At 31.8% G+C, this 12,342-nt stretch overlaps 1 protein-coding gene across 8 annotated transcripts in view; it reads left to right on the top strand.

Annotated features, from left to right (window-relative positions):
* LOC126751599 (elongation of very long chain fatty acids protein AAEL008004) overlaps positions 1-12,342 on the top strand; it is a 131,757-nt gene that overhangs the window by 55,150 nt on the left and 64,265 nt on the right. Inside the window, exon 1 of one of the 8 annotated variants that reach the window (XM_050461988.1) lies at positions 30-230. The exons of the other annotated variants lie outside the window; for them this stretch is intronic. The gene's annotated coding sequence lies outside the window, so the exon portion shown is untranslated. Of the gene's footprint in view, positions 1-29; positions 231-12,342 lie in introns of those variants that run through there. 8 annotated transcript variants of the gene reach the window in all.

The raw sequence follows: 12,342 nt of genomic DNA, 5'->3' as shown, positions 1-12,342 counted from the left end.
TAGCTAGTCGCTCGCCCAACTGTAGTGTTGTGTCTTGTGTATTGAAGCGCGCGTCCGTCTATTTCCCCATATCACGTCGCTTGCTTGTGTGCGTGTGTGTGTGTGTGCGTATAAGTGCCGTGACTACTTAGTCACTTAGTCACTTGGTCAGTCGCTCGGTCACTACAACAACAAACTAAACGCGCTAAGTGCCTGTGTGCCGCGCACCACAAATCTACGTACAAGTGTGTGTATGTCTCTTTATTTGTCTATAGCATTTAGCTTATAAATGATTGCAAACATTAATTCGTACAAATTTATGCATGCTTTCATGCATTTGCAAGTGCATACGAACGCGCGCTATTTCCAAACTCGTATGCGCCATTCTTTGCGCAAGCTTCTAACGGCCGCTGGCAATGCGCCGCTTTAATGCGGCTTGTTGAATCGGCGCGCGTGCATCTAAGCGTACACACGTTGCATGCAACAGCTACTTGTAGCGCAAATTAGCAGCCACGAGACGCTGAAACGCTAAGCGTAGATCTGTAGATCAGTTGCATGCGGCGGCGGCGCGTAGAAGACGAAGCGCATAATTATAAATATTATTGCAGTTAATTGAAGTGTTTCGAATTGGCAGTTTTTATAGTGCAAAAGCGATTGCGGAACCACCGCACAGTTGTTAAAGCGCCTACAGACACACATGAACTTAAATATGCATGTGTGTGCGTGCGCGCTCTTCTACAATACTGCCAGTCATGTCCGTTTTGTTGTTGTTTTTATTTTATTTTTTTGTTAAAATTGTAAACACTAGTTGGCGTATGTGTGCGCGCCTGCGTTTTTTTCACTTTTTTTTCGTACAAAATTTCCCTAACGCTAATTGTTTCGATAAGGTCAGGTTTTTTGTGTCATTAGCCAATAATCAAGTTTGCTGTGATGCACAAAATATCACGTAAAATACATATAGCTAAAAATTAAAATAACAGAAATACGCATCAAACACATGCGTAGTAGCAATACAAACCCTAGTTGGTGTCTATGTGTGTAGGCCCACTGACATGCTTGCGCGTACATAACCTAAAAAACTGTGCGGTGCGCGCTTGCAAAGTTGCGTATGTATTTATGTATATCGTGTCCAAAAACAGCAATTTCGAAGTGATAAAAACCGAATAAATACATAAAAGAAGGAGACAAATATTTACAACAACAAATCAGCGCTCATGAGCGAAGGTCTACTCAATGAAAATTTCAGTGTAAAGCCATGGCAGCGGCAGCGCATGCACACAGTTAGACCCAGCTACTAAAAAAAAATACAATAAAACGTTAAATAAAACCAAAAAAATCCATAAAAAAAAGTAATAATAAAAAAACAATAAAAACTTGCATGCTTTGGTGCATATATTTACACAAATTCGCTTGTCATGAAATAATAATATTATTAATTATAAATATTACATGTGTGTAAAAAAGAAAGTTGATCACAAAAACGCGTTTGCACCACAAAAGATAAGAAAAATAACAAAAAAAGTAATAAATGAAGATTACATAATCACAACACAAAGTATTAATGCAGCTTAAAAACGTGTAATTCGTCGAAAATTTTGCAAAATTAGCAGCAACAAATTAATTCGTTGTTCAATAAGCAAAAACTAAATTTATGACTAAAATATTGCAAAACACTTTAAAACACGTATTGCCAGTGCGTGTAAAAATTATTTTACATATTTATAGACTTAACACACATTTTCAGCCAGACTTGTACTTCTAAAAAATTTATTATAAAGTGATTGTTATTATTTAAAAATGGTTTGTGGAAAAAATCTGGGAGCGAGTTTTCGTACCCCAAATATAACATTGTTTGATTAGATTTTTTTAACGCGTGATTTTTCTAAGGCCCAAAGGAAGCTTAAGATATAAACGAAATTTAAGTTAAGAAAATCTGTGAATGAGAATTCTTTTGCTGTCAAATCCAGCCACTGGATAGTCAAAAGAAAATTCTATTTATTTTAAGATTTTTAGTGCTGCATTATTCCAAGTTTCCAATAGTTTTGCCTCATGGCCTATTTTAATATCTCTGTTTGAAGAAATGTGTTTAGAACTCTATAATATACTATGCGATATATGTTTAAAAAATAACGGGAATTTTAGTTTTTTGCCAAAAATATTCTTCATCTATCTACAATACTTGTTTATGCCAGCCCTTTATCCATACGTCGAAACACTGCTGAAACTCGATTGTTGGAATAGCGATGCGCTTTCAATGTGTCATACCTTGTAACAAAAGTTATTTAATTATTCATCAATATTTATGTTGTCGCTTTCAAAGTAATCCCCACCAGATATAATACACAATAAGATTTTTCCAGTCCTCGAAACACTTTTCATAACCACTTTTTGGGATGGCCTTCAGTTCCTTCAGCGAATTTCGTTTTATATCTGCGATCGATTGAAATCGGGTTCCACGGCACGTCAATTTCAGTTTGGGAAACAAGAGAAAATCACATGGAGTCGGATCTGGTGAATGCGATGGTTGATGGATGGTATTCATCTTTAAATTCGGTCACAATCGTGGCTCGCTGCGATGGTGCCTTATCATCGTGTAAAATCCATGAATTGTTCCTCCACAATTCCGGTCGTTTTCGACGAATATTTTTACGCAAACGCCTCAATAAGACCAAATTGAGCACCTTATTGACCTTGTCTCCCTTGGAATTCAAGATGCACCAAACCAGGAATATCGAAAAAAATAATGAGCATCAACTGGAGTTTTGTGCGGCTTGGGCGCCATTCATCATCCATTCCGATGATTGTCGACTTGTTTGCATGTCAAACTCATAAACTCATGTCTTATGGGCAATTATAAGGCTCTCCATGAATGTTGGCTCGCAATTCGCACGATCAAGCATGTTCAAAGAGACCTGTTTACGGTACTCTTTTTGAAAAAAAATAAGCTCTATAGGAACAAGCTGAGCAAGAACACGTTTCATACCCAAAATATCCACCAAAATCATTCAAACGGACTCGCGAGAGCTGTCGAGCTCTCCTGCTATCTCTCCAACACTTGCCTGACGATTTTCAAACACCATATCCTTCACTTTTATAATAATTTCATCAGTTGAAGAGAGTGAGAGTCTGGACAACGAACGAAGCAGATCTTCAACGATCTTTCGACCGGCTTTGAGGGCTTTGTACCACTTGTAGGCTCGTGTTTTTGATAAAACTGAATTTCCGGGTACTTCATTGTCACAAAAAAAGCAAACAAGTTGAAGTAGGCAAAGTTTGATTGTTGGGTTAGGCAGTGCATCTTTACGACATCAAAAACTTAAAATTAAGTAAGAATAAAAATAAAAGCAATTATCTTAAATCTTGCTAACAAAAAAAAAAAAAATAGTCGATTAACTACAGAACATAAATTCTTAAGCCACAAAAAGTTGTACTCTAAATTTTCAGCAACTAGTATTCTATTTGCGTCAGTTAATTACCAGGAAATGTGCTAGAGACATAAAAAGAGTATTTTCTTCTAAATTTTAAGTGAAGTTAGCATGCCCAAATCCTTAGAACTGTATAAAATATTTCAACAAACAACAACAAGAACAACAAATGTATCATAAGCAACAACAATAAAAAATATTTATGCTGACACCACCGACACTAAAGATCAAAGTACGCAGTAAAAGCAAATTAATAGCAACAACAAAGTGCAAAAAAATTCCATTTAACCGAAGGAGTTAATTCACCGATTCCTCACATAATTTATACATTTAATTAATGCGCTGCTTTGCTTCACTTTGTGGTTTATTTCCCCGGCTGGAAGACCACAGTTATTCTCTCTGGCTACTTTATAAATATTTTATACGCGTTATTGTGTTCTTTTTTTTAATTTTATTTGTCTTTCGACTGTCCGCTGCTCATTCGCTTAATTAATTTGCGCTTTGGTTTTGCAATTAATTAAAATTTCCAGCACTTTAGTGCATGCTTCAAATAAAGAAAACCGCAATTCAGACGCTTTGACGCTTCAACTGTCTCAATTGTCACTAACGCTGTTCAGTTTTTATGCTGTTAATGAAATTATTAATATTTCATAAGCAATTTAAAAGCGCTTTTAATCTGGTATGTCCCCGTTTTATTAGCTATGTGAGTTAACTTAATTTTATACTGTTGCTAATTGGTTTTAAATCTTAAAAAAAAAAATATTTTGGGCTTTTTTCAACATGCCTGTTTTGCCTGTTTACTGATTTTACTATAAAATAACCCAACATTCGGTTAGTCACAAACATTTTTTTTCGAAAATGAAAAATATAAATAAATTGCGTACTTAAGGTCTCCATATCACATTTCGTAAATATATTTAGTTTTATTTTTTTTTATACACTGTAGAGAGTATATTAAGTTTTGCCAAAATTATGTTTCAAGTACGCAGTAAAAGCTAATTAATAGCAACAACAAAGTGCAAAAAAATTCCATTTAACCGAAGGAGATATGGTTGTTGTTTCTATTAAATCGTTTTTCCTTCGCTTGTAAACTTGGCAAAAGTGATGCTTTGTTATTTTGCATTTTACATGTAACTGACGTTATATTAAGCAGAACTATTCTGAAAATGTGTAGACGTCCTTTTCTTCCTAAAAAACAGTTCTTTTAACGGACCACTATAGCATATAGCCGCTTTTCAAACAAGATACAGTCGAACTTCCATAACTCGAATCACTATTATCCCAAAAAAAACTTCGACTTAGGGAGACTTCGAATTATAGAAAAAAAATTTTTTTTAAAAGAAACTCAATTGCTACTTTAGAGTATATTAAATGATGAATATGTATTTGTTGTTTATAACACACATTACAGAAAACTGTAATAAGTTACAGTGAAGTGAAGTATTCAGAAATTAGTGACTGAAAATGTTCTTTTTTTTGTATTTTCAGTAAAAAATGACTCTAATTTGTTTAAAGCCGTATAGTGCTCATCAGTTGTAGTGTCATTTGTTTGCAAATATAAACTCAATGTTCGGAAAGCATTTGGAGGCTGGTGAATAGTTTCTTCTACCGATCCCTCGCCGTCACTCTCCGTTCCGCTTAATATTGGATCATCTAATTCAGGGCAGTAATTCTCAACTATATCAACATCTGTAGGAAAGCCAGTTGTGCAAAGGTCATTGCAATATAATCCTGAAGAGTAGCACTGCAAGTTATTTTGTTTGCTTTTAACCATGCTTCATAATCAGCTTCAATTACATTTCGATATTCATCAGTAGTACTTAAAAACTCAGAGGTATGTCATCTTCCTCTTCCCATTCAGAGTATTGACCAAATCCAGCTTTTTTGAAGCAATTCGCTATGGTTTGATTTTTGACGTCAATATCCCAAGCTTTTGTTACATGATTGATGCAATCCGTAAGTGTAATATCTTGTTTTTCGTTTGCCTCTATACGCTTTAGTGCTTCTTTTACTATTCTGGTACGATAAAAAACTTTCATTGAATTATTCATTTTGAATTACTCCCTGATCCAGCGGCTGTAATTTAGAGGTCATATTCGGTGGAAAAAATGCCAGTTCAATGGCTTTCAGTTTGCTTTGTACGTCCTTAGAATGTGCTGGGCAATTATCAATAAACAATAAAATTTTTCGGCCAGTACTTTGAAAGCGCTTATCCAAATTTAGAACCCATTCTTCAAAAATTAAGCCAGTAATCCAGGCCTTGGAGTTATAGGCCAGGATACTGCGAGTTGTAGAATGAGAGAAAAGCACATTACTTCGAGTTATAGAAGTCATAATTATGTATTTTCGTTCGAGTTATGGAGAACTTCGAGTTATGGAAGTTCGAGTTACAGAAGGAAATTTATATGTTAATTACTCTCTTAATGCTACTGCCAACCCATTTAGTTCGAGTTAGAGAAAATTCGAGTTAAAGAAGTTCGAGTTATGGAAGTTCGACTGTATCTTCATGAAATTTGACGAGCGTCATTGTCTAAGGCCGTAATGCAATCTCCGAAGAAACTGTTCAGTTTGGTTTCCTATAGCATAAGGTTGTCATACAAACTGAACCATCAAACTCAAGTGCTTGTAAGGAAATCTTTCTATTTTACAATATATCTTGACGAAATTCGACATGGATTATTGTGCAAGGCAAGCCTGCAATATTCGAACATATTGTTGGAAACGGACTACTATTGTTTATAGCGGCCATATACTCTGATCTTCTTTAACTTCTTTATTGGGGTAGACACTTCTTACGTGATTATATACTCTGACCACTCCAGCAAAATTTTCTTTCCAAACATTTTTATTTTAAAAAATAATTTCGTATGTTTGAGTACTTTATAAATATGTATAAGTTTGTTCATTTGCACTTGTTGTCATTTGGAAAATTTCGCTTAATTAATGTGTATATATTTGAACTGACAAATTGGTTTACTTTGACCTGTGAATTGAGTTGTAAACTCATGGAAATTTATTTGACTTAAAATTTGGAAAACAACTTTAATTAGTTTGCTTAATGTTTTGATTGAAACTGATATGATATACATATACATATGTACGTATAAAAGAAAGTATGTATGTGGATAGGTGGATAGGTATTACATATACATATATTTATACAAACAAAAATTGACACAGAACAATTGCTTTAATTTTTTTTTACGTTCACAATATATAATATGTATAAACAATATTCTCCAACTTCTTCATGAACATTATATTTTACAAGCATTCATCTAGTATATGAGTAACGAGCATTTAATAATGGACATATGTATATAACCCGAAATCTGTTCTTAGATTTGATTCTTCTTCATTTCTCTAGTAATTCGAAAGCAGCTTTTGGATTTGATTCCTCTTGTGCTCACAATCAGAAACCATGTCTAAACGTAGTCATACCTCGACAGGCTTCGAATAATTTTCTTATGAGCTCCTTTAGTCGTTCGGACTGAAAAATTGTAGGTTATACCACGAATTTACTGAAGTTCGATTTCTCATATTCATAATTGGCGTAAATCTGTTATTATTATTATGATGTTGTTCTGTAGTTCACAGTCGCCTTGTATTGAAGATGAACGTTAGCCTTATGCATAAATAAATATCTTATATATACAGTGACTTTTTCAAGAATGCTTGTGATCGTACAAATTTTTCCTGCGATATATTAAACATCACCCTAAATTCATTTTGATTTGTTCTGATGCTGTTGTATAAAATGTTGCCTATAATTAGGCGTTTAATAGTTTTACAAAGCCTTATCCGTTGCAATTCTCTGCCTGTGGATGAATGGAGCTTGTAGCAAATATTAAACAAAATATTTATTATTTACTAATAATAACTCAGACTTTTCCGGAAAAATCTGGAAATATTTTGGCTAAACTGTTTAATGTTCTGCAATAAAAAAAGAAATAAAATAAATAGATATATTTATAACCAAAACTTGCGATGATTATCATGAAGTTTTCAACTTTTTCCATCTCAGAACGTATTATTCACTTACATATATAAGAAGATTTTTATATTAGTATACATTTAATATATATAATCCATTAGTTAGTATATTCGAAAGTGTACACACAAAAAAAACAAAATTTAATTCGCTTGAATTTCTAATTTACGGCAAAGGTATCTTTTGTCTATACATATGTTGGGAAAAGTACCAAATGAAGCGACAATTAGTGCTTATATTGAACTGATTTTCATAAATTAATTTTGTGCAAACAAGCGTTCGCAAAAGTATTTTGTTTAGTGAGCTTGAAGTTTAATTTTCAGTCAGTGTCTGGCATTGATTTGAGCAAGTGATATTTTTAAGCAATTGGTGGTGAATACAAATAACATATAAATATTGCAATAAATCGAAAAATTAAGACATAAAGTAAAGAAATAGCAAATGGAAAAAAATCAAGACATTAAAAAAATAACAACTCAATAAATAATAAGTAATAAACAAAGTTTTCTTCTGATATTTTATACAAAAAAAAAACATTTTAAATTTCTTCAAATCAGTGTTTAATAAATGAGCGAATGGTGTGTGTTAAATTACATAAGTATGTATGTTTAAAAAATAAAAAAAAATTTCTTTGTTTACTTATAAAAATTTTATTAAATTTTTTACAACAATCAAATTTGATCATTATATCAAAACAATTTTTTTTATTAATTTTATTATAGTATTTTAATTTTTTTAAGTAATTTGAAATAAATCTCTTAATTGCTTTTTAAAAAAATTAGCTAAAAATATATTTTTATTAACTTAATAAAAAAACTTATTTTTATTTGAATAACTTTACAATTTCAAGTTATAAAATTTATTAAAAGTGACATTGAGTAAATTTAAATTAAATTATTTATAAATTAAAAATTAAAAAATTAAATAAAAAAAATCTGGTTTGATGATTTCAATCTGAAATTAATTTTATAAAATATATATTTTTTTTTATTATAATTGAATGAAAAAAAATTTATTTGAATAACTGTAAAATTTCAAGTTATTACATTATTTAAAGTGGTTTTGTATTTATTAAAATTTAATTATTTAAAAATTAAAATAAATGTATTTGCTTTTTAAAAATATTAAACAAGAAAAAACGTTAACTTCGGTTGCACGAAGCTAAATACCCTTCACAGGTGCATTTCTGTTAGTAACTATGTGTTCAGTTTATATGGCAGCTATATGCTATAGTTAACCGATCTGAACAATTTCTTCGGAGATTACATTGTTGCTTTAGAAAATAACATATACCAAATTTCGTTAATATATCTTGTCAAATGTGAAAGTTTTCCATACAAGAACTTGATTCCGATCGTTCAGTTTATATGGCAGCTATATGTTATAGTGGTCCGATATCGGCAGTTCCGACATATGAGCAGCTTCTTGAAGAGAAAATGACGTTTGGCTAGTTCGTATATATACAGACAGACGGACGGACGGACGGACAGACAGACGGACATGGCTGAATCGACTCAGCTCGACATACTGATCATTTATATATATACTTTATAGGGTCTCCGACGCTTCCTTCTCGGTGTTACAAACTTCGTGACAAACTTTATACCCTGTTCAGGGTATAAATATTGTTTAAGTAACTTTACTACTGTGGACAATAAATAGTAAGACTTTTTAATTTAAATTTCGCGCAAAACCCTTTCTAAGAAATATTTTTTTTTTTTTAGAAAAAAAAAGTTCCACTAAATTTCTAATGCCGAAACATTCAGAATGATAGAAAAGACTTTCGGTGATAATTGGCTGACGCCAGCAAATCTATTTGATTGCTACAATTTATTCGAGAACGCGTGGCCGACGAAACACGTTCAGGACGGCCGACAACATCAACTGCTGACCAACATGTCAATAAAATAAAGCAATTGGTACTTGAGAATCGACGATTAACAGTCAAAGATCTTACTGGCATCGTTGGAATATCAGAAGGATCAGTGGAAACCATTTTGAAAGATCAGTCAAAGCCGAAAAAACCACGACAAAGCAGATCAAAAATCTAGATTAACAGTTTTCTTGGATTATGGAGTTATGGCGCACTCCGAATTCCTTCCGACCGGCCAAACTGCCAACAAGGAATACTCTTTCAGGGTTATGCGTCGTTTAGCGAAGATATTCGAAATAAGAGGCTGGAATTACGGACTGAGAACTTTTCGTTTTTGCACCAAAGCAAATGCTACGCGCATCGAAGGCTGTTTCGGAAATTGGCTTTAACAAGTATTTCGAGTATTGGAATAAACGTTGACACAAATGTATTGTGGTCAATACCCCTTTTTGAAGTATAAATTAAGAATTTTATGATGATAAGGTCTTACTACTTACTGAACAAGGTCTTACTATTTTTTGCCCATAGTAGTATATATTTGTAGTCAAATTTATAAATTCTAAATATAAAATAGTACATACATATATCTAACATTTATAGTAGAATCTAGTTTCAATATTTCTTATTGCGAATTAGAAAGTTGAAATATTGAATCAAATAAAGGTGACAAATAGTGCGTTCTCCATGAATCCAACTAATCAAACCATTCTTATGCCAATATAAATATAAATACTATTAAATGCATAAATTTTAAATTAATACATACAAATAAATAAATGTCTGATTAGCATGTGTGCCAAATACACAAACACACGCACAAGCATGTTTCGTTTTTTTACGACAATTTAACTCCAAAGCATAAAGTGACATTATTTATGTGTCAAAACTATGAAATCCCGTTTTTGAATCGGGTTGCTTTCACAAATTTCGTGTGCGTGTTGACACCTTTATTCTTCAGTTGCCATTTTTTTGCATATTAATGGCAACATGTTGCCACAGAGAGGCTGTTGCTATGTTTATAAGTATGTGTGTTTGGCTGGCTGTAGATATGTCTGCGTGTATTTCGATATCAATAAGCAAGAATGAATAATTTATGAAAAGTTCAATAACCAGCAGCGCTAGAAGAGGCTTGGTACCTGATTTTTGTCTCTGCTTATGTGTCTACATATGTTTATCATTGTATATGTAAATGCGATTTAAATAAATAAGTTTATGAATTTTTATTTTAAACAAAAACAAATATAACTTAACGGTTTAACTTATTTATTTTTATGAAATCGTTGAGTTAAAAATCTGCTTACATACATTTATATGTTAATGATTTCGTATGTATGTAAGTCTGTGTACATCTATTTCATATGTATGTATGTGTAATCGTATGTATGTGTGTCTGCATACATTTACAAACATTTACTTTGAATTTTTAAAATGCGGATATTGTGCCAATTTCAATTAAAAATTCAAATCCAAGCTTTACATAAAAATGGCGAAGTTTGCAAACTGGCAACGGCACAGAGCAAGTCTTGGTGGTTAGAGAATTCATAAATATTTTGGCGATTTTTGCTAAGAATTGCCTTATATCAGTTTTATGGTAATTAAGTAAACTGTTATTGAAGATATTAAAGTTACGTATTAAAGACAGTTTTACAAAGTGAACTTGAAGCATAGCCAAGTATAGCACTTCTTCTATTCGTCACTCATCTCTACTCGCTAGATTTGCGCTCTTTTCGCTTGTGAGTTGTATTAAATGAAAGAGAGGATCTTAATTTCTCAACAAAGTTGTACAGACATTTGATATTCTGTCCATATAACTAGTATATCTCTGTTATACCAGTGTCCAGAATTTATGCCAGTTGTTTGTTTGATTCACCACTACCCAGTTCCAATCTTTATTCAATGTAAAAATCTGTCTAATTATCGTAAGAGGTGCTTTTAATAACTTTTTCACAAGCTTTTTACCTGAATAAATCATTATTATTCAGCGAGCAACAACTTGAATCACTTTTTCCTTTGATTTATTGTATAAATACGTTATTGTTTTATAGGAAAAATTCTCACTACAATCAGCTGTCAAAAAGTGGGTTGGTATAAAATTTATGTTCAAGTAGTTCCCCACCCAATCGGGATAGACAATTCGAATTTGCATATAAAAAGTTTATAATTGCAATTTTCATTTTATTTTTATTTTATTGCTATTGCAAATCGTTTATTAATTATTTATGATTTTTATATGGCGCCCACTCTAGTATTAGATTGAACTCACATGAGATGACAGTTAACATTGAATAATAAAATATTAATATATTTTTATTTTATTTTTTTATTTTATAAAATTCAGTTTCGGTTAGGTAAGGTTAGTACAATTTTATTTCACTGTTTTCTCTTTGGTTTAAATTAAATTTGTGGAACAGTTGGTAACACTTCTCAAAAATATCGACGACGCAGATATTGTAAACAAATATTAGTTTGAAGTAACATTTATTCGAAGTTATACAATTTTACATGACGCAGATTTTTAAACAGGTGGCAGCCTTACTTAAAGCATTTTCAACTGCAGGCCTCCAAAACTACTCCTTTGGTTGATATTCTTAATGTAAACAAAAATGCTTCTTATTAATTTTGTTGGATTAAAAATTTTAATCAGGTGGCAACTTGACATAAGAAATTTTTTAACTGTAAAACTATATACACTTCATAATTTCGAATCTATAAAGTTGCAATATTAATTTAAAGGATTATTATTCATATTTATATTAATTTACTTAGGTTTCTAAACAGGTGGCAATCTTGATTAAAAGCATTTTCAACTGTATGTCTTCAAAACATCTCCTTTAGGTAACATTCTCTCTGTTATCAAAAATACAACTTATTAGTTTTGTGGGATTAAACATTTTAAACAGGTGGCAACTATACTCAAAAAATTTTTTAACCGCAAGCTTCTAAAACAACTACTTTGAGTGATATTTATACTGTAATGAAAAAGCCAACTTATTAATTTTGTTGGATTAAAAATTTTAAACAGGTGGCAACTCAAGAAATTTTTTAACTGCAAGCCTTTGTAAACTTTTTAATTT

Source organism: Bactrocera neohumeralis, chromosome 2 (genome assembly GCF_024586455.1).
Source record: "Bactrocera neohumeralis isolate Rockhampton chromosome 2, APGP_CSIRO_Bneo_wtdbg2-racon-allhic-juicebox.fasta_v2, whole genome shotgun sequence".
Lineage (NCBI taxonomy): Eukaryota > Metazoa > Arthropoda > Insecta > Diptera > Tephritidae > Bactrocera > Bactrocera neohumeralis.
Note: the sequence above shows the minus strand (reverse complement) of the source record. Positions and strands in the feature narration are given on the sequence as shown.